We start from the raw sequence: 23710 nt of genomic DNA, 5'->3' as shown, positions 1-23710 counted from the left end.
TGTTTTGGTAATTATGTTCTTAATTTTTATTGATTTTAGTAGTTATATTTTAATGCACACATTTAATAAAGTATGAAGAATATCCATATAATTTATTTTCCTCCTGAATAATAAATGAATTGAAAATGCTTTAATTCTCTCATTACATTTCCTGAATTTTATGATAGTTTTATGTAGTATTTAGATCTACTTCTTATTCTTTACCCCACAAATGATGTTAAACCTCACTTCCACCTCAGAGTCCTTCTCTTTTTTCACCCCAGCACCTCCTCTTTTCCTGTAATTGCAGCCCCTCCTTTTATGGAACTCCCCCCCTCCACACCCGTCATGCTTTTCATCTTATTACCACTCTCCCGTATTTCACACATTCTCTTTGGGATTATTTTAGAAATGTCAGATGTATATATTAGAATTTCCTTTTAAACTGGCCTGTTGTCTACTGGTAGTAAACAGTAGTTAATTTTCTCTTCTACTCTCCTTTATTTTATTAAAACACCCAACGGATGACTCTTGAAGATCTTCTCTCCTTCCTCTAGTGTGTAAAATACCAGTTATTAGGCCTTCAAGGTTACGTAAAACAGTTCTTTCTTGCTTTTTCTGTATTATTACACAAAGAGAAGTTTCATGGCAGTAAAAAAATATTATGAACAAATAATTCTAAGCTATGTCAAACATTAAAATGTATTTGACTTCCTTTTACTGTTAAGAAAGAAATAATAAAATATCATCCGATACAGATTTAAAATTTTACTATATATTTTACTTTTTAAATTGATATTTAAGAGAGAAAGTGTTCATTCTACAAAACACCAAGAATCACTGCAGGAAGAAACTGCTGTCATTTCAAATGAAAATCCCATCATGGTGTTCCATCGGGGAAACAGGGTGGCCCGATGTTGCCAACCTCTCTGAATCCCGGGGAATGAGACCAACTGTCCCATCAGCAGGTAAACAGATAACAACAGAGAAGCTCACGGTGTTTCTGAAATCCATTATTTTCCTCGTAAATCCTTTAAACTATCTCTTTACCGTGAAGTGAAACACTCACGGGGAAGAATACTAGGCAGGAAACCGCTCGTGTCTATAGATGCCATGCACAAGAGAGTGTCTCTAAATTCCACATTCTTTCCACTGTTGGTTCTAAAGAAATTGTAATATCAGCACCTCAGCAGTTAGGAATTAATGAGAGAACAAAGATTGTGTTCGTTGTTGTTGTTTTTTGGCATGGGCAGGCACCGGGAACTGAACCCGGGTCTCCGGCATGGCAGGGGAGAACTCTGTCTGCTGAGCCGCTGCTGCACCGCCCAAGACTGTGGTTTGTAGTACAAGGAATGTTAAAAACAAACAAACAAAAAACCCACAAAACTCCCTATATTTTAGCTGGTCCTCTATCCAGAATTTGTAAAAGATGAACTCTAATTTTCCTTTTTTAGTCACTGAAACCTATGAATTAATGATCTTGAAAGGATTTCAAATGGATTATTAAGAATTGTCTAAAAATCAAAATAAGGGCAGACTATAATATTTTATGTATGAAGTTCCAGAAAAAAAGTTATCCCATTGAGTCCTACCGATATGTTTTCTAATTTATTTAAGTAATCTCTGATTTCTGGTTTATTTAGAAGATACCATATCTAAGTATTTTGCATTGTGCCATTGAAATAACTTGGATTATAGCAGAGATTTGTTTTGACTTTATTTTTTATTAATTTATGACAGAGGATAAGTTATTCAATCATTTTTAATTGCTGTATGTGTTAGTTAGATTCAGTTGTCAACTTGGCCAGGTGAGCATACCTAGTCTTGTTGCTGCGGACATAAGCCAACCGTACGTGAACTTCATCTGTTGCCAATTATATCTGCAGTCAGCTAGGAGGCGTGTCTGCTGCAGTGAGTGATGTTTGACTTAATTGGCTGGTGCTTAAATGAGAGATTGCAACGTAGCACTGCTAGCAGCTTGGCATTCCTCATCTCAGCACTCGCAGCTCAGCCCAGGCCTTTGGAGATGCAGAAAGAAGTCACCCCGGGGAAAGTTGTTGGAACCCAGGGGCCTGGAGAGAAGACCAGCAGAGACCATCCTGTGCCTTCCACGTAAGAAAGAACCTCAGTGGAAAGTTAGCTGCCTTTCCTCTGAAGAACCAACAAAATAAATCCCCTTTTATTAAAAGCCAATCCATCTCTGGTGTGTTGCATTCCGGCAGCTAGCAAACTAGAACACTGTATAATTATAGTGTGTATCTATTTATTGTTGGCAGTGCTCTTATTTATTTATTTTTTGCATGGGCAGGCACTGGGCATCAAACCCAGGTCTCTGGCATGGCAGGAGAGAAATCTGCCTGCTGAGCCACCGTGGCCCGCCCCATTTGCATGTTTTTAATAGAAGTATTTTTAAAAATATTTCTTTGTATTGGAAAGAAGATATTTGAAATTGGAAAGTGAAGGTAATTTTGAACATACATTACACATATTCTTGAGAGAAAACCACTGGCCAAAATTTCATTTGATTTTTCCATGGCAAACTATAACTGTAACCCTATATATATCACTACTGCATGCTTTTTTAATTTGTCAAAGAAGGAAAAATGGCAAAACATAATTCTTTCCTCTGGTAAGGGTGATAAGCATGGATCAATTAAAGTATATAGGTGCTTTGTGCCAATCACAGTGAGTGATTTCATAGAAAGTTAGGATAAGGAAATACTGAGTTAGAACTTCTATTTCACATGGTAGAGTTGATAAAGGATTCAAGTGATAAAGGCAGCATTCATTTATTCCGACTCACCCCTATTAAGCCTCAGCTTCAAGAGTTTCCTCTCAAATGTTATACCTTTAAGCCTGTTGAATTCTTGTTAAAATAACACAGTTGGTGTCCAGAAACCTACAACTTCCAGATGGATCTCTGGACCAGATAAGTCCTGAAACCTAGAGGGTTCAGCCTCTCCAGAATATCAGCTAGTTTCATCTCCCTATCCCGTATTAGTGACAATGTGAAAATGTTAGAATGACCATACAGGTTGTTTCCTGTAGCCACAGACTTGAGATCTCCAAAAATTACACGAAGAATCTAATTGTTGGAGTAGCAACTTTACGGCAAAACCGAAATCTCAAGAGTGAGATAGAAAGATCAAAGATGATGGTGGAGTTATACAAAAAAGGTAGGGTTTAACAAATGAATATGATTGCTGAATCAGTAAATTGATATCTCTTTTAATCTCCAGTATCTTAGAGCAGCTAGAAGTAAAAACCTAGAAGTGTGGAACTGTAACCCATACCAAACTCTGAAATCTGTTCTACAACTAAATGTTTTGCTGTGTTTTGAAATTTATTGTTTGTATATATGTTATATTTCACAAAAAAGGAACAAAAAATCAATTGGGATGATAAAAAAATATTTATTCTTTGTAGCCTCCTATATTCTGGAGCAGTTGGAAGGAAAAACCTGAGATGATGATATGGTGGTCCATGACAAACTCAGAACTGTCCTGTAACTATTTGTTGAAGAGTGCTTTGAAAACTATCACTTTTTTTATTTCTATGCTTTGGATATATGTTATATTATACAATAAAAAAAGTGAAAAAATACAGTTGGAAATTTTGGAAGGAGGAGTCTATAATAACTATACACCACTGGGAAGCAAAGTTATTTCTGAATATTTTCAAATAATATTTTTTTCATGTAAATCATATATTTAAAAAATATACCCATTCCCTCTCCTGAATTTAGAGAGGTCTTTAAACTTTGCATCTTCATTTACAACTAATGAGTATTAAACAGCCTTTAGCTTTGCAAGCACACACTCCTGCATGTAATACTTTGTACACAGCACAAACACAATTCCCGTTAAGGTAATTACGTTAATAAAAGTTGGTAGGCATTTTTACTTGAGGTTGAAGTCAGTTATACTTCAATGCAACGGGACCTTTGTGTCCTCCCATTTTAATTCCATGTGGGTTAGGGGAAAAACAAAACCAGGCAAATTCAGTCTTTGATCCTAATTGCAGAGTCAAGAGTGTATTTTAGCAAATTGTTTCTATATTGGTACATTCTTAACCTTATCAAAATATAAGAGATCATCTTGGAAGAATTTTTTGAAATCGCTTTGTAAACCAAGCATAGAATTTTTTTATTTTCGTAGCTGAATCAATAACTGACTCACGAACCATTCTTCTTAAAACATATAGTATTGCAGACGTTCTTTTATTTTTTCCAGCACATCCTTCCTTTTTTAGACAAGTTAATGCTTAAAGTGCACTCTTGACTGAGAAAAGAAATGATCATTCAGAAGCAGCTCTTGACTCAAATTGATAGCATCGTGAAATGATCTGTTTAAAGAACTGTCACTGTACAACTACATCAGAACGACACACAGATATCTCCACTCGCTAATAAAATTGTATTTCCACAGGTCTTGCAAATTTCCAAAATAAAGCAGTCAACTTCCAGAGACTTGAGTCACCTGAGAACCAAGAACTGAAACTTTGGAAAAGCAAGCATAATAATGTACCTCTGTTTTAGAGTCACAACCAATTTTTGGAGGCACTGTTTCTCAGACCAGCAGCCTCAGCCTCACCAGGGCTTTGAAAGAAATGCACATTCTCAGGCCCCACTCCAGGTCTACAGGGTCAAACAGCTGGGAGTGGGGACAAGCAATCTGTGTTTTCACAAGCTCTCCAGGGTATTCTGATGCACACTAAAATTTGAAAAACACTAACCGATAGGAATATAATCTTTCTTTAAGAACTGAAGTTACAAGGTAGTCAATTATTCTAATTTCTAAGAAGAGACTTTCTTTGACCCCCAAAGAAAGAATAGTCAAGCTATCACAACGTAGTAATGACACAACCAAATCCAAACCTCCATTTGCACTTCACCATTTTCCTTGGATGCCTTCCCTCTCACCCTGCCCTGTCTTCAGCTTCAGTGGCATGACAATAGTCACTGACTTTGAGTGTCCTGTTTTCCAGATTGCTCACCCAGTTTAAAGCCAGAACTCTTTCAGTGATTCAAATTTAGAACACGAGACTGTAATAAAGTTTGACCCTGATAAGAAGCCTTTGAATTGCCTATATTTTCACCTTTTGATAATGGCCTAGACAGATTAGCATAATTCATGAAGGCAAGATGAATCCTGCAAATATATGCACATGTAGACTTATAGATCCCTCTTGAAGATTCAACACAGTTTTAATTAATAGAAGCTCAGAGATATGGTTTCTAAAGAGCATAAATTTCAATGTTCCTAAATTCAAAAGCAAAGTTATTGCAAGGCAAAAAATTTGGCAAAGCTTTTTTTACTACACAGCAGCAGCAGTGTGAGAAAGAACAAATGTCAAATGTAAAATTTCAATTAGGTTTTCCTAAGTAGAAAATGAAAATGTGTGGACATCAGGCTAGAGAGTCAACAGGCTTCAAATGAAGAATTCAGACATTAGAGTATTCTGTGCCAGCATGTCTGCTGCTATGGAGATCTAACGCAATGAAGGCCAGCAAGGGAGACTGAAATAGCCACAATTCCATCACAAATGTGGGGCTGAGCTGCAGACGCCTTCCTTACCCTGTTCTTCCCTTAGAAAATGCTCTACCCAGATTTCCTGGAGGATGCTTTTCATCAAACCTTTACATATGGTGATTCTCCAGGTATCCTCATAATTCTATGAGGTGCCTGGACTTTCTACTTATCCATGTACTGGGTTTACCAGTAAGAGCCTTGCCCATTCTAGATGCTGGCCTACAGCTTGAAGGAACTTGTCCAATATAGGGATGACACCTTAAGAATCCATTTGTTGTGCAATAGGCACACTGCTTTCTCCCATCAGCTTTATAAGCAATACAATCAAGGTGTTGATCACCGTCTGTCTGATTTCCTCCTTTTACTTCTCAGTGGCTCCACATTAGGAAGGAGGAGAGCTCAAAGTACCACTAACCTTGCAGTTCCCAAACAGGGAATAAATCTGAACAGAACATAGAAGTGACGCCTCATGCCCATCTCAGGACCCCTCTTTTTTCACCTTAGTACTTCCTCTTTCCCTGTAATTGCAGCTCCTCCCTTTTCGTCACTTCTTCCTTCCCGTACCTGCCAGGCTGCTAGTCCTACCACAAAACCCAACTCGGCCGCTGGGACAGACATGTGATCCGTGCGCTGGCCCGTGCAGCCTTCCTGAGAATGCGTTAACAGGGCAGGGCTTCATCTCTGGTGGCAGAGCTGGGGGGTGTGACTTGCCGCCTACCATCTCCCCACCACCAGGAGAAAATGAAACAAGCACGCAAACAGGAAGAAGAGATGGGAAAACATCCCTTGATGGCATCCAGTCTCTATTCCTCTTACTCCAGGTTTAATGTTTCCCTTCCCAGTTTTACAGCCTAATAAACCCATTTCCCTTCCACCAAAACAGTGTGATCACTCGCAATAAAAACTTCTGACTAATCAAACACTGCAACCAAGTAAGCTCCACATGGTAGGTAGGCAGATATCTATCTACCTATGCATCTGCCTACTACTTATCTACCTAAAGAATCATACCATAAAATGTAGAAGAAAGTAAAATATATATATATATTAAAAACCTCAAGGTGGAAGGAAATTTTCTAAGCTTAAAAATGAGAGATGAGGTTGGTGCAATGGTGGCTTAGCAGCAGAATTCTCGTCTGCCATTCCGGAGACCCGGGTTCTTTTCCTGGTGCCTGCCCATGTGAAAGAAAATAAAATAAAATTTAAAAATGAGAGATGCAAAGAAAATTTCAGATAAAGGGACAACATAAACAATAAGAACTTCAACTTACCAAAAATATTAAGCAGAAAAGTAACTGAGAAAATGAATACAGCAAAGTATTTGCTGAATTTTTCAAAAAGGGGATAATCTGTAAAATGTTCATATAAATTAGAATAGGATAGTGTTAATGACCCAGTAGTAATATTGGCCAAATATGTACAGAGGCATTTCACAAAGAGAAAATATAAGAGAAAAATATAAATGGGTAATAACGATCTTTGAAAAATCATGCAAAACACAATATGCATTACAGCTTTGATCCTTTAAATTAACAATTACTTAATCATATATTTAATTTAATTTAAATATAAAAATAAATTATATTAATTATTATATATATGTGTCTAATAACACACTCCCATAAACATACCCACATGGAAATGGGTGGTGGTTCATACACATTTTATGGGGATGTAAATTGTCATGCTAGAAGCAATTTAGTGGGTTTTCCCAGCAGCTTTTACAGTCTTCATTCCATTTATCATCTTATAACTTACATCTAGGAACATTTTCCAAGAAAATAATTCAAACTATGAAAAGAATTCTTATGCCCAAAGAGGTTTATTGAAATGTGAAATTAGAAATAATCTAAATGTATTACAGTTTTGATATATCCATTTTATGTAGTATTATTCAGCTATCAAAATAATGCTAATGAAGGATCCATAGTAAATTAAGAAAACGCTTCTGCTCCAATGTAAAGAAGAAAGCACAGAATTTTATAACTGGAATTATCTCAGTAAAAAAAAAAATAGGTATAGAACAAATCGTGGGAAAAATGCACACACAATTTAACTGTGCCTAATTTTAGGAGTGAAATCATCAACAATACCACAAGCATTGTTTTTTTTGCTTTTATTGTAAAATTGTTATATGCAAAGGTTTAATACTTTCCTAACAATACATATTTTTTAACTTCTGCTTCTGAATGACACAGAATCAAGACTGAAGTGATTCATCACAGACTAGCTGGGTAATCACAGTAGAAATCAGGTTCTTCCTTGGATGCTCAAAACTCGGCTCTACGCATATTTCTTGCACTGCCAGCTTGTCATGTGCTATTTTGAGACAACAGTTTGAGAGAAGAAACACTCACACACCAATATTGAGTGACATTAGTTTATCTACAACTAGGCAGTGTGATTGCCACAAAATTCACAGCTAGCCCAAACCAAGTAATAACTCCTGCTCACATAAAATAAAATGTCCATTTCACTAATCACACGCTGCCTGCAATGTCCCTTCTCCATGGAAACTACCTGGCTTTCCTAGATAAGCACTTCTGATTCAAGTATACAACTGATAGTCCTTCCCTAGCTTGATTGACCTAGTTTAGTGCAGGTTCTGTACCCTGAATTTGAAATGCTATTGCTGAGAGGAAATTCTGAATTTAAGTATCAATTAAAATGTCTTTACAATGTTTGTTTGGGGCTTTGAAGGGAATCTTATTGGTTAACAGAAATGTTCTTCAGAGTCAAAGAAAGATAGGAGTGGTAAAATGAGTGCAGATGAAGGCTAGATCTGGAAATGGTGATGAGAAGGGCAGGAAATGCATTTCAAATCCACTTCAGGATTTAGTGGCACCAAATGAGATATTTGCTTGGATGGAGGTCAGATTAGACTCCCTCACCTATTTCATATGAAACTGGGATTTCAAAACCCAGAACCGTCTCTACCATATCTTAACCCAAACATAACCATCCCAAACCATAACCAAACATATCCCAAACCATCCCCAACATATCTTCAAGTCCTTGCTTTTTTTTTTTTCTTTCTGTTCCCTCCCTTTTTGCAACATTGCAATCAGTTCCCAGCTCTCAGTTTACATTTCCATTTCTCTCTCTTACTTTATCTAATTCTATCCTACAAATGACAATTAAGAAATGATTTTAAATTTAAAAGAATTGAACCAATTGATAAATAGTTTCTAGGAAACTTTATAAAGGGATCACGATTTATGTAAGGTTAGAAAAGCCATGGCTTATGCAAAATGGCATATTAATAGTAAAGATAAAAACATTTTTCCACTGTTTATTTTCAAGTTATAGACTCAGGAAAAACCCAGCTGAGGCCTCAATGTCTACTGTACTCTGCTGCAATCTTTGCATTTTATAATGGTATCTATAATATCTGACACTTTTTCTATTTATTCTAAAATGGCATTTTTTTCATATATACCATTTCTGCCCATCCCTTTGGTAAGAGAAAATCTCCATAAGAACTGACACACTAGTGAGCTGTTGATTGGCTCACTCTTTCCTATTATGATATCTTCCATGATTTCAGAATAAACCACAGCAAAAGGTCACAATTTATACTGAACATAAGGACTACATGAGGCTAATGCATACACTATACTATTATGTGCAAAGACATAATTTCTTTTGCATTTTTAAAAAAAAATTTATATAACTTACATATATTGCTTACAGAAAAATCAAATACACACACATGTATATGTTAGGTCAGATTTTAGTGAAATAAAATATTTCAAAATAAAAATATAATTTAAAAATATTAAGGACTGTTTTGTATTGTGTGAATAATGAAATGACAGGAAGAAGGAATGCTACAGATTTTTTGGAGATTTGTCCTCTTATAACTGACAATAACCTTTTCAGCGTCAATAATTTCTACTAAACCTCATTTTACTTTCCTGCCTTTGAATCTTCTTTTTAAGGTTTCTTGTACATGGTGATACTTGAAAAGCTCTAAGCAAAAATCTGATTGTCAGATTGGGAGACACCTCCAGTCTCCTGACAATCAAGTTAAAAAAGGGGCCTTGGCAAGTAAGAATGAAAACTTTTGGAGTCAGCCTGTCTGATGGCCCTCAGTTTGAACCCCATCTTTGAAGCAAGCAAGTCAGGTCCTGAGGTTGCATAAAATGAAGGAAAAGGGAGACTGTAAAGGGAAAATTAAATATATAAGTCTGAGGAAGCTTCCATCCTGGGCTGATTTAAGATCTTTTAGCGACATTAAGTTTCAAAATGATAATGATGCTTCCTCTAAACTAAAACTCAGCAGTTTTTTCTTTACAATATTAATAACAACTGAAGAATGCCCCAAAATATTTTGAATTTTCCTATTATATCTTTTCGCCTGCAGTGCTTTGTTTTTTTTATAGAGTAACAAATACAAACTTCTAAATAATCAGGTTCTACTGCTTCTTAGGGGTTTGAGGATGAAAGTCTGCATGTTTACCCTATCTCTGTCTTTTTGGCCCATGATTTCCTGGCTTTACAATGGCACATGGTTCCTCAAATTCTTCAGCACATCATTCCTAGGACAGTAATTTCCATGATACTATTCCATAGACTAAAATAGTATTTTAATTTAAAATACTAAATGCACACTGGTAAAATCACTAAATCACTAAATGCATACTGGTAAAATTTTAATTCTTTTATTTTCTTTACAAAATTTAAATGCTAATATTTTTAAGAAATGTCTTTGATCCGAGTCTTTCGGCAGAATATAATAATGTAATAATGGCATGGTAACAATGACAGAGTCCTTTCACCCATGCTTAGGAAGTTACTTTGAAGTCATTATTCATTCCACCAATACTCGCACACCCTCGCCAACCCTCTCCCCCCAAGGAAAAAAAAAACTCATAAAACACATTGATTTGCTTGAGTAAACTTTTTTGGGGGGAGAGGGCGTGGAGTGGGTGCATGGTCTGGGAATCGAACCCAGGTCTCTTGCATGGAATGCAAGCATTCTGCCACTGAACCACCCGTGCACTTTGATTTGCTTGAGTCAACTTTTAAGTAATAATGACCCAGCACTGCTGTCAGTGCCAAAAGGGTGATTGTTGTTGGTTGGTAAACTTCACTGCTCCTGAAATGCCTTGAGGTTTCCTTTGTCATAACTGGGTTAACACAAGGAAATTTCATTGAAGCAAAACGGTCCACATCATTTTTTTAAAACTAAGCTGTTATGAAATGGCAATAATTGTTAATTTCAGACATTCTTACGAGTAAAGAAAATGGGCTAGTTTTGTTTGTCCGGAAAGTAAAGTATTGATGGTAGCACTATTAAATGAGTACTTGCATTCTACCTTTAATTACACATGAATGTATTTTAATAATTTTAACAACAAAGAATAAGGTAAGTTTAAATATCTCACTTTTATCATGATCTCCTCACAGTGAGCTTTCCTCTCAAAGAAGAAAAGACTTTCAAAGATCATAATGATAATTAGTGTACACATTTATAAATAAATAGTCTCAGTTTTTATTCCTTTATTACTTGAGGGGGAGTATTGCAAATTTGAAAGTGGCTTTTGTCACAAACAAAAGAAAATCGTCTGCTAGGGTAAAGGAGTGTGCTGCATTTTCCTATCAACACAGGAGGAAAAAATGTTATGTGGGATGCATTGTACTGGGTATATAAACCACATGACTGCATTGAATCTTCACCACGCACACTGACAGGTATTGTCTGGGCTACTTCACAGAGGCTCAGATAAGGGAAGTTCTTCGATGCAGATTACACAGCCTGCCAGTGGAGGGAATGCGATTCCAAACCTGAAGCACTCGCCTCCAAACCCTGTTTCTTTGCACTCAGACAATTTGCTTTTGCACTTTTATTGTTCCATAGAGTAAAACCTTTTTCTTCAAAGATGTCACAAGGTTTAGGGAATTCAAATTATTCCAAGGGTTTTAATAATTTTATGTCAAGTCTATGCCCGTAGTATAAGATACCAGAATATCATAAATGATATTCCAGAAAACGACCCATTATAGTTTAGGAAATTCAAAATATTCGAAGCTGGGAATGATATGCTTATTAATACAGAAATGTAGGAATGTAGAAAGATGTGTTAACCAAAAGAAATTGAAATAGTATATATACTTTCAGCGAGTCTTCATTTCTTCTTTTTAAGTAATAATGACCCAGCACTGCTGTCAGTAAAAGAGTAAATACTATGTCCAAGCAACATGTTCAAAGGAAATGTACATGTATTTACCAAGAATAAAGCAGGAAGCATTGTCTCTACTTGCTTACTTCACAGCAGAAATTACTTATTTCACAGCAATCATACTGCACTCAGAGTTGCCTCATTTCCACTAAATGAACAATAAAATGGATCTTCTAAAAAGAGTGTCTGGAGCTTGAGAAATAACACTGTAAAACTAAGGAGAAGTCGGTGAAACCAGATGTTCATAATTACATCTGAACTGCTGCAAAGACATTGGAAAAATTGGCTGAGAAAAGGGAATAAAACCTGAGGCTGATCAATAGTCAGGAGACTGCTTCTCCTACAGTCCTGTGTGAGCTTTCTGGCAGCTTAGCATCATAAATTACATTGATTTTCAAGAAAACGTAAAGACCACCATATCACATGAAGGAAATGATCGTTTAGTGCGGTTGTTAAGAACTCCACATGGTTTAACTAAACTCTCTTTTCCTGCATCTATGTTCTCTTTTTTGAGTGGGTTCCCAAGCAAAAGATACTTAATAATGTCTTATATGATTTTATTTAAATTTATGAATAACATTTTAATAATTCATTAATAATTTAAATATTATTTTTACAAATAAATATTTGTGAGATACTTACTACGTTTCAAGCTGTGTTCTAAGAGCCATAAACAGATTAAGTTCTGACATCACCCCTTTGAGATCAGTACTGTTATTATCTCCATGCACGGTTGGGACACAAGAAATGCAGGAAGTGTAAGGAACTTGCCCAAAGTTGCACCAATACTAATGAGCAGAGTTGGATCAGAACCCAGTAGTCAACACTCGTTCTGCTCAACCACCACGAGAGAGGCTAATACTGTGCAATTGCTGGGTGCCAGGAACTGCATCCCTGCAGTATCCACATAATTTCACTGAATCCTCCCGGCAACCCTTTCCAGCAGCTAGGATGATCTTTATCATACAGATGAGGAAACTAAGGTTGAGAGACCACGTGGGTAACCCCCATAGTAAGTTGCAAAGGTAGATTATGACCCAGGTCTTCTGACTCCAAACCTATTCACTGTCCGCCAGATTTTGGCTTTATCTGTTTTTCTTTCTCCCTTCAGCAATTTCACATCAGTTGCATGATTTCATGCCACAGTACTCTGGAAGCATGCAAAATGATGCTAGATGTACCTTTGATAACAATCAAGCAGTGTTTACCTCGATACCCTCAGATTTGGTTGCCACCCTGACCAGTTCATATTATACATCCACATGCTTTAAAAAGCACATCATCTTTGTTCTGGTGTAAAATTATGTCTACGCAGCCTCTTTCCTCTTAATAGGAGTTAGTTTTACCAATCACAAACTGTATTTCCTGACCAATTCCATTCAACAGTAAATCTAATAGGACAGCATCCTAACAGCATGCTTACTGAATTGAATTAAGTGTGACATTTACACACAGATCAAGATTTCTTGGCATTTCTGTCAAGTGTTTGCACACTTTGGGAAACCACATGGAGAGATGCGTGTAACGGAATAGTCACAACTATGTTAGCTGGCTCTAGGTTGCTTCATTTAGTAACATTTCAATTGCTTCTTATTTCACTATTGAGCATGTTTAATTTTCTTCCTTTTAAAAGTAAAGATAATAAAAGGCTTTGTAACTTTTTGATCCTGAGTAATTTTGTGCAGATATCTGTTTTATCCAAGTTCCTCAAATCCTGACAGCTAGAAGGCATGCACTACATAATAAGTAGTTTTAAAATCAAAGTGACTTAAAAAGGCAAGGATGTCATGTTATTCAATACTGTATTGGAAGTTTTAACCAGTGCAGTTAGGCAACACAAATAAAAAACATCCAAATTGAAAAGGAAGAAGTAAAACTTTCCTTATATATAAAAAGTCCCAAAACATCTACCACAAAGCTCCTAGAACTAATGAATGAATGAAAGCAAAGTGGTGTAAGTCAGATCAATATCCCCAACTCAGTAGTGTTTCTATACACTAGTATTGAGCAATTCGAGGAAGAAATTTTTTAAAAATTCCATTTACAACACAACTAAAAGAATCAAAAGTCTAGGGATAAATTTAACCAAGGATGCAAGGGAGTTACACATGGAAAACTACAAAAGTCGGCTAAAACATTTCAAAGAAGATCTAAATAAATGGAAAGACATTCCGTGCTCATGGATTAGAAGACTAAATACTACTAAGATGTCAATCCTATCCAAAATGATTTACAGATCCAACACAATCCAAATAAAATTTCCAACAGCCTTCTCTGCAGAAAGGGAAAAACCAATCATCTGATTTATTTGGAAGGGTAACAGGCCCCAAATAGCCAAAAAAATCTTGAAAAAGAGGAACAAAGTTGGAGGACTCAGACTTTTTGACTATAAAATTCATTACAAAGCTAGAGTGGTCAAAACAGCATGGACCTGGTACCAGGATGTATATACAGACAGTGTAATCAAAATGACCCTCACATCCACGGCCAATAGATTTTAACAAGGCCACTAAGTCCACTCAATTGGCAAAGAATAGTCTCTTCAATAAATGATGTCAGGAAAACTGGATATCTACATGCAAAAGAACAAAAAGAAAAAAACGTTTATCTCACATCATATATGAAAATTAACTAAAATGGATCAAAGACATAAATATAAGAGCTAGGACAATAAAACTCTCAGAAGAAAATAAAGAGAAGCATCTTCAGGATCTTGTGCAAGGCAATGATTTCTTAGACTTTACAACCAAAGCACAAGCAACAAAAGAAAAAAAATGATAAACGGGATCTCCTCAAAATTAAAACATTTTGTGGATCAAAGGACATTAACATGAAGGTGGAAAAAAAACCTTAATCAATGAGAGAAAATATTTGGAAAATATTTGGAAACATATCCAATAAAGTTTAATATCCAGAATACATGAAGAAATCCTACAACTCTGCATTAGAATGTCCTCTCTCAACTTGTGTGTGTGCGTTTTTCTCTGTCTTTCATCCTCTTATAACAGACTTCACCTGGGGCAGGCCTCAACTGAAATAATCTAACCCGAAGGTCCCACCCACAATAGGTCTACACCCACAGGAATGAATCGCAGATATCATTTCACACCTGCTAGAATGGCTACTATTAAAAAATCATAAAATTACAAGTGTTGAAGAAAATATGGGAGGATATGGAGAAATAGGATCACTCATTCACTGCTGCTGGTAATGTAAGATGGTGCAGCCACTGTAGAAGACAGTGTAGCAATTCCTCAGAAAGTTAAATACAGAATTACTATATGACCTAGCAATCTCACTTTTGGGTATATGCACAAAAGAACTGAAAGCAGAGACTTGAACAGATATTTGGACACTGATATTGGCAGTGGCATATTCACAAGGGCCAAAAGATGAAAGCAACTTAAGTGTCCACTGCCTGATCGATAACGAAAATGTTATATGTATATACATATCATGGAATACTAGTCGGCCATAAAAAGGAATAAAGTTCTGATATATATGACAGTGTAGATTAACCTTGAAGACATCACGTTGAGCGCAATAAGCCAGACACAAAAGGACAGCTATTTTAAGATCTCACTGATATGAAATAATCAGAATAAGCAAACTCATAGAGTTAAAATATGCAGTATAGGTTACCAGGGGCCCCGTTAGGGCTACCAAATGGGGAGCTGGTGCTTGAGTTTCACAGAGCTTCTATTTGAGTTGACCGTAAAGTTTTGGTAATGGATTTCAGTCATGGTGGCACAACCGTGTTGATAAAATTGATGGCACTAAATTATATATGTGAAATGTGGTTAAAAAGGAAACTTTTGGTAGTATATATGCTATTAGAATAAAAATTAAAAACGACAGCATATACAGTACGACACAAACAGTGAGCCTTATTGTAAATCATGGACTATAGTCAATAGTGCAATTATAAAAATGCTCTTGAATGAATTGTTAAAAACGTAACACATTAAGGAGAAGTGTTAATAATTAGATGGCATATGGAAACACTTATTTTATGCATGATTTTTCTGCAAACCTACAACTTCTCTAATAAAATAAGCAAACATATAAATAATCAAAGTGATTTAATATTTAGTTTGTTAGAAAACATTTTTCAGAAATCTCCTAAGACTGAAATATTTCCCATCAAGCATATCGTTCTCATGCTCCTCAGTCTTTTCTTGGCACAAGCACAGGCCTCGATGTCTCCCCATCTCCCCAACCTTTCCATATCGTCCTCTGGCACTGGCACTGGCAGTCCAGAACCTGCAAAGCCCCACCTATCCTCTACTTCTCAGAACATTCCTTTGCTTCTGCTCTTTTTCTTTTTTTATTGGTAAGTCTTCACACACATACACTCCATACATGGTGTACAATCAATGGCCCACAATTTCATCACATAGTTGTGTATTCATCACCTTGATGATTTTTTAGAAGATTTGCATCACTTCAGAAGAAGAAATAAAAAGAAAAATCATACATACCATACACATTACCCTTTCCTCTCATTGACCACTAGATATTTCTATCTATCCAATTTATTTGTACCTCCAATTATTTATTTATTTTTTAATCCATATGTTTTACTTATCTGTCCATACCTTGGATAAAAAGGGCATCAGACACAAGGTTCTCACAGTCACACAGCCACAATGTAAACGTTATATCATTATACAATCATCTTCAAGAATCAAGGCTTCTGGAACACAGCTCAACAGTTTCAGGTACTTCCCTCCAGCCACTCCAATACACCATAAACTAAATAGGGTTACCTATATAATGCATAAGAGTAATTTCCAGGATAAACTCTCAACTCTGTTTGAAATCTCTCAGCCTACCGAAACTTTATTCTGTCTTACTTCTCTCTTCCCCGTTTTCGTCAAGAAGGTTTTCTCAATCTCCTGATGCTGGGAGTTCTGTCACACATTGTCAAGGAGATTTACACTCCTAGGAGTCGTGTTGCATGCAGAGGGAGGGACATGAGTTCACCTGCCAAGTTGGTTTAGAGAGAGATCCTTTGCCTTCATTCGTAAATGAGATCACCTTTGCCTCTGTATTAGTTAGGGTTCTCTAGAGAAACAGAATCAACAGGAACACTCGCAAATATAAAATTTATAAAAGTGTCTCACGTGACCTCAGGAACACAGGGTTCAAAATCCGCAGGGCAGGCTGTGAAGCCTGATTCTGATGGAGGGTCTGGACGAACTCCACAGGAGAGGCTCGCCAGCCAAAGCAGGAAGAGAGAGCCTGTCTCTTCTGAATCCTCCTTAAAAGGCTTCCAGTGATTAGACTGAGCATCACTCATTGCAGAAGGCACTCCCCTTGGCTGATTACAAATGGAATCAGCTGTGGATGCAGCTGACGCGATCGTGATCTAATTCTATGAAATGTCCTCATTGCAACAGTTAGGTCAGCACTTGCCCAACTAGACACACAGGTACCACCACTTGGCCAAGTTGACACATGAACCTGACCATGACAGCCTCTGAAGACACTTCTCTCTCATGTGTTGACTACTTTATCACCACACCCTGAACGTCATGGTTAAGAAGAGAAATTGGCATTCATCTTGCTTCCTGTTTGGGCTTCCATGTAATTGCTTCTTTTGAAGCTTATAATATCACATCTACTACTTTCTCATTGTTAACATCTGCAAAAATTCTGTTTACTTTACCCTTTTCATTGAAGATTTTGACAGCAGGCTCACAGTTTTCTCTGGCTCAGACCCAGATATTTACCTGCCTAGTGACAATATTCATCTTAATGATCCATCATCACCACAGCCTTCTGTGCCAGTTTGAGAAGGTGTATGTACCCTAGAAAAGCCATGTTTTTACCCTAATCAACCTGTGGGAGCAACCATTTCTTCTAATCCCTACCCGTCACTGCAGGCTGGAAACTTGATTAGTTATCTCCATGGAGGTATGACTCAATCAAATGTGGGTATTAAACTTGATTAGGTAGAAACATGTCTCCACCCATTCCAGGTGGGTCTTAATAACTTTACTAGAATCCTTTAAAAGAGGAAGCACTTTTGAAAAAGGCTGGAGATTCGAGAAGAATAACAGAATGCCACAGAACCATGAAACAGAGAGTCCACCAGCCAGTGACTTTTGGAGATGAAGAAGGAAAATGTCTCCTGGGAAGCAGGAGAGGAAGCTAGCAGATGACACTGTGTTCACCATGTGCCTTTTCAGATGAGAGAAACCCTGACCGTGTTGGCTATGGGCCTTTCTAGTTGAGAGAGAAACCCTGAACTTCATTGGCCTTCTTGAATCCAAGTATCTTTCCCTTCATGCCTTAGACTAGACATTTCTATAGACTTGCTTTAACTGGGACATTTCCATGGCCTAAACACTGTTAACTTGCAACTTATTAAATTCCTTATTTTAAAATCCATTCTGTTTCTGGTATATTGCATCCCGGCAGCTGGCAAACTAGAACACCCTCTCATCTCCACTGCACTTCAGCCATCCACCCTGCAGTCACAGCTTGGATTGCCATGATCTCAAATGACTATATTCCTTTTTGGTTTGCTAATGTTGCGAGAATGCAATAGACCCAAAATGGGTTGGGTTTTCAATGGAGATTTATTGTTTACAAATCTACCATTCTAAGACCATAAAAATGTCCAAACTAAAGCATCAACAAGGGGATATCTTCACTGAAAAAAGGCTGATGGCATCCGTGGTTCCTCTATCACACGGTGAGGCACATGGCGATGTCTGCTGGTCCTTTTCTCCCGGTTTCTGGCTTCAATAACTGTCTCCAAAGTGTCTCTGGGCATTTCTTTCTCTCTTATCTTCTCCCAGGCATTTTCTTTCTCTGTCTTCAAACATCTTTGATCTCTGGGTCCTCTCATAATGGACTACAGTAAAGGATTAAGACCTACCTTGAAGCGGGTTGGGTCACAACTCCATGGAAACTATCTAATCAAAAGGTCCTGCCTGTAATAGGTCTGTACACACAAAAATAGAGAAGAACATGGCTTTTCTGGAAGTACATAACAGTTTCAAACTAGCACAGCTACCAAATCCATCGTTATTATTCAACTAGACCCACTACAACCACTTCTCAAACATACTTGGACTTCCTAGTTCTGTGCCTTATCTAATATCTTCCACTTCCTTTCTCATTCACCTGAAGTTACATAGCTCCTCATTTTAATAAGGTGCCAGAAAAGAGAGGTATATATAAGGTGATTTGTTTTGCCACTGCCCTGGAAGGGAGAACATGGGCCAGCATGCACGTCTGACTTCCCTGGGCCTTCTCTAGAGCAGCAAAGCATCACCCACGTAAGTTCCATGACAGTTCATCTTTGTTCCATGATAAGCTCATGATTGCTGATCTCCAAATGGCCCTGAAATACCTTCTGCAAATCCTCTTATGCCTCTCTGGACAACCTCTCTTCAATAGGCCACAACCATTTCAAAACTCTGCTAGTCCTATCAAAACTTTCACAGCCTTCTCTTGTGGAGGGCCAGGAGCAATCAATCAGGCCCAAGCAGGGAAAGTCCCCACAACATCGGGGCGGACTGTCCCGAAGAGTTAAACAATAACCAATCTTAGGAAACTATGGGAACGGATGTGTTTTAGCAACAGCTAACGGCATTTTTCTGCTTCTATGATACACCTGCTTGCTAGCAACTGCAAAATCACAACATGATTTTAGCCTTTATAAGCACACCTTGAAAAGCAGAGCTGCTCTCTGAATCTTCCTTCTTGAAGTTTCTGAGGCAGTCGCTGGGCAGCTAATAAAGACTCCAAATTGGCTTGCAGTTTTAAATTATGTGGTCTCTTTCGGTGTGCCCCACAACACTACCTCTCCTAATCTGGCATCTTCAGCAGATGACCTTATCTCCTTTAAAAAGAAAACTGAAGATCTCAGATAGGAATTTCTTTATCTTTTTAATGCCATCATTGATTTTCATGACACCGATCATGCAAACCACCTCTCCTTTCTGGCACCTCTCCTATTACAATGAAAAAGCTGTTCCTTTGCCTACACAAACCTGTTTGCTCCACCTGTGCTTTCAACTGCTCCTACCTTCTGGGAAACCATAAACTAGATGATCCCCTTGCTGAATTATACCTTCAGGCTCTTCCTCTCACCTGGATCCTTCCCATCATATTTTAAACATGCATATATCTCTATAAATAAAAAAGAAAACAAACCAAAATAACCAAATTAAAAATCTCATTCTATGTTCCTCTACAATTAATGCCCTCTCTCTTTCACAAACCATTTTCTCAAAGGAGTTATCTGAACCCACTGCCTCTATTTTCTCAACTCTCATTCACCCTCCAGACTACTCCAATCTGGTTTCCACCCCTAACACTCCATCAAAACAGACTTTGGGGCAGGCCATGGTGGCTCAGCAGGCAGAGTTCTCTCCAGCCATGCTGGAGACCCCGGTTCAATTCCCGGTGCCATGCAAAAAATAATAATAATAATAATAGATTTTGGTAAAATCAGTGCTGATATTTACATTTCTGAATCCCATAGATACTTTTCATTCTTCTCACCTGAACTCTCAGTAGCTGTGATGGTTAGGCTCTTGTATCAACTTGGCCAAATGATTATGTCCAGTGGTCTGGTCAAGCATACACTGGCCTGGCCATTGCTGCAAGGATACTTTGTGGCTGTTGATAAACCAGAATCCTGGCATATGAAATCATCAGTCAGTTGATTGCATCAGTGGCTGATTACATTCTCAATCAATTATGGCCTGTCTCCTACAACTAGATTATACAATCAGTTGAAGGCTTTTAAGGAGGAAGAGAGACTCTTTCGTTGCTTCTTTAGCTAGTGAGCCACTCCTGCGGAGTTCATCCAGACCCTTCATAGGAGCCGCCAGCTTCACAGGCTACCCTATGGATTTTTGGTCTCTTCCATTCCCACAGTTGCATGAGACACCTTTATAAATCTCATATTTACAGATATGTCCTGTTGGTTCTGTTTCTCCAGAGAACCCTAACTAACACAGTAGCACTCATAATACTGACCTCAATTGTCTTTTTGAAACACTCTCTTTTTTAACCTTCTATGTCACAACCCTTTCCTAGTTGTTCTAACTCTCTCAATCTGCTCTTTCTATGGTTCTATAGAGATCCATCCTTCTCAACCTGGCCATTAAAATTTGGAATTACCTCAGCTTCTATTCTAGACCTTTCATTTTTACATTTTATCCTTTCTCATTAAGAAATCTCCTTCATGATCACAGCTTTAGTGGCATACAAATATATATAACTGCAAGCCATACCTTCTTCTAAGCTCCAGATTTATTTACTCAAAGTTAAGTGACATTATATATTGAATATTCAAAAAGCCCTCAAATTCATAATTCTAATGTGGATCTTACCACCTTTCTCACATCCCAACCCAAACTTGCTTCTCTTTCAGTGTTCTTTACTTTCAAGAATGATCACTCATTCATTCCAAATGCATCCATTTCTTCCTATCTCCACACATCAACCCCATTTTAGACCATGGAAACATCACCTCTGCCCTGAGATAGTGAAATAGCCTCTGACCTGAGATAGTGAAATAGCCTCCTAAGGATTCTACCCGCATTTATTCTTGTCCCACTTTATTCTCTATTCTGCAGGGTGCACTTTTAAAAATGAAAACGTAATGCAATCATGCCACCTATCTGGTTAAAATTTTTTATTGCTTTTAAGGTAAAAAGAAAGCTTGTTAACCTAGTCTACACGGCCCAGCACACTCCTGCCCTACCTCTCCAGCTTTATCTTGTGCCACACTTGACCAGTTCTCTCTGTTCTGATTTCATTGATCCTTTAGGTCTTCATACACGTTATAATCTTTCCAACCAACAGTGCTTACACCTTATTTCCTTGTGCAGGGGAACAATTCCGTCCCTTTGTTCAACTAACTCTTACCCTTCACGTCTCAACACAAGTGTCACTTCTTCAAGATAGCCTTATTAGCTAATTATATGAACTTTTAGTACAATTAGCTCTGCTCTCTAGCATCCATTACAATTTCAATTTTAAATTTGTATGTGTTTGGTTATATGATTAATAGCTGCTTCTCCAATTAGGATGTTCAGAACCAGGGAGGGTCAATGCCTAGCATGGGGTTGGTAGCAGTAGGGATTTATGAAATATTTGTTGAATTAATGAAGATATATTTTCAGTAATTCTGGTTGATAAATTTTGAAGCAAACTAACTTATAAGCACTAGGGGATAAAGCACAATATGCAAATAGAACAAAAATTTAAAAGTTCAAAGAACGTAAGCCAAAAATTAATCATGAAAATCTTGTTAAACAGATGAGAAAGTGACTGTCTTAATTAGTATTTAGCTGCTCTCTAATTTTTCATTTCATTCCCAATTTCCTTTAGAAGTTATTAACTCCACAAATTCAGGAAAAGCTGCCCTTTGTAGAATGAAGACCACGAAGGTAAAAAATTGGAGCTTACAGTTCTAAGTCTCTTGCTCATTCCTAAGGCCCTAGGAAAAGAATTTCTCTTTCAGTAATTCAGAAAACAGGGCTACGCTGTTAAAGCCTTACTTTGGAAAAGCACCATCTTTGGCTTTGATATCACAAAACACTGCCCTTTGGGAAAAAGAAATCACAAAGCAAGTTTCCCTGTAATACCTCACCACCCCATACCACAATTACCAAGACACACAAGGAAATTTGTGGGGTAATGAACAGTGTCATTAGATACAATTAATAAAAGCATACCTTAGCATAATCCTTTATGCTTTGCAGAGTCTTTTAATTATGTTTCATTTATCTTGTTTTTTAAACCATGACCTCAACTTTGGATTTAGAGTATATATAAATTATTTTTCTCTGAATTCGAAGTTGTGAATTTAAGACGAATAATGTAACTGCAGAACAAATTGTATTCTTTTTTCTGAGCATTCACTCGCTGGATCACAAGTTATTTACTATAAAGAAGTCTCACTCCTTCTCCCATTGAACTTCCATTGTAAAAGTCATCTGTCCTACAATTATTTCTACTCTGCAATATGCATATCCAATTGAAAAAAATACATGAGTAATTCTTCAAAACACACTGTAATCAGTATTGCCAAATACCGAGGTGCTATGAGCAAATCAGGTGCTAAAGAACAGAATATCAGGGGAGGACTTTCTTTTCAAGGATACCAGGTTGCCATAAGAATATAATACTTATGCTTAGCTCTATGTGTCCACAGGTAATCCTGGGAGGGGCTAGGAAGTATTGGGGGAGTTCCTGGCTGAGGTAACAACATGTTCAAATGAAGTACAGCAGAGAAATTATACTGCACTAGCAAAGATAACTTATAATATTGAGGTATTTCCACAGCTCCCACAAAGGAAAACATAGTAAAATTTAGGGTTCTCTCACACACATCTCTGCAGAATTAAAGACTCTAAGAATTTATACTATAGCCTAAGATTATGTAAACTTGTGTTTCTTTTGCATATAGTACATAAGAACATTGTCATTCTTAGCAGTAAAAGCATCTTTTTTTTTTTTCTGCCATTCCCAGTGGAAACTAAAAGCATTTACTGCTACAACTCTTTTTCCTACTGAAAGGCAGATAGTAATGTCACTGTTTATCTTAGGCTGAAAAGAAGATACGTGTTTTGGCATGGAACTGCTTACAGATCAACTTTTCCCAAGCGTATTAATGCTTTATGGAATTTTAGTTTTCTTTGAATAGTCATTTCTGACCAACATATCAACCTTTTCTCCACTGGAAAGTGTTGGGGAAAATCGCTAGCTATTTCAGGAAATAAAGACAAGCTGAAGACTATAAGACATGACACTTATGTAGGTGATTTAATTCTAATCAATCAAATTATGAAAGTAATAACATAGATTAAATAATGCCTTTGTAAAAGTTGGATTAAATTTCTATTTTATTTGATGTGATTTATAAATTTGATGGAGAGTTAAGTTTGTCAAAATAGTGATACATGAATTATTTCTGACATTGAATTAAATGTTTCCTTTTAGATTGTAAGTTGCTTTAAGGAAGGGGGCTTCGGAAAATCA

The 23710-nt window shown here is 37.1% G+C and overlaps 1 protein-coding gene across 4 annotated transcripts in view; it reads right to left on the bottom strand.

Moving 5' to 3' along the window:
• The window catches only part of MARCHF1 (membrane associated ring-CH-type finger 1), an 894978-nt gene that overhangs the window by 297507 nt on the left and 573761 nt on the right, over window positions 1-23710 (bottom strand). The gene's annotated exons all lie outside the window — the stretch shown is intronic.

The sequence above is a fragment of the Tamandua tetradactyla genome, chromosome 22 (genome assembly GCF_023851605.1).
Source record: "Tamandua tetradactyla isolate mTamTet1 chromosome 22, mTamTet1.pri, whole genome shotgun sequence".
In the NCBI taxonomy this organism is placed as follows: Eukaryota; Metazoa; Chordata; class Mammalia; order Pilosa; family Myrmecophagidae; genus Tamandua; species Tamandua tetradactyla.
Note: the sequence above shows the minus strand (reverse complement) of the source record. Positions and strands in the feature narration are given on the sequence as shown.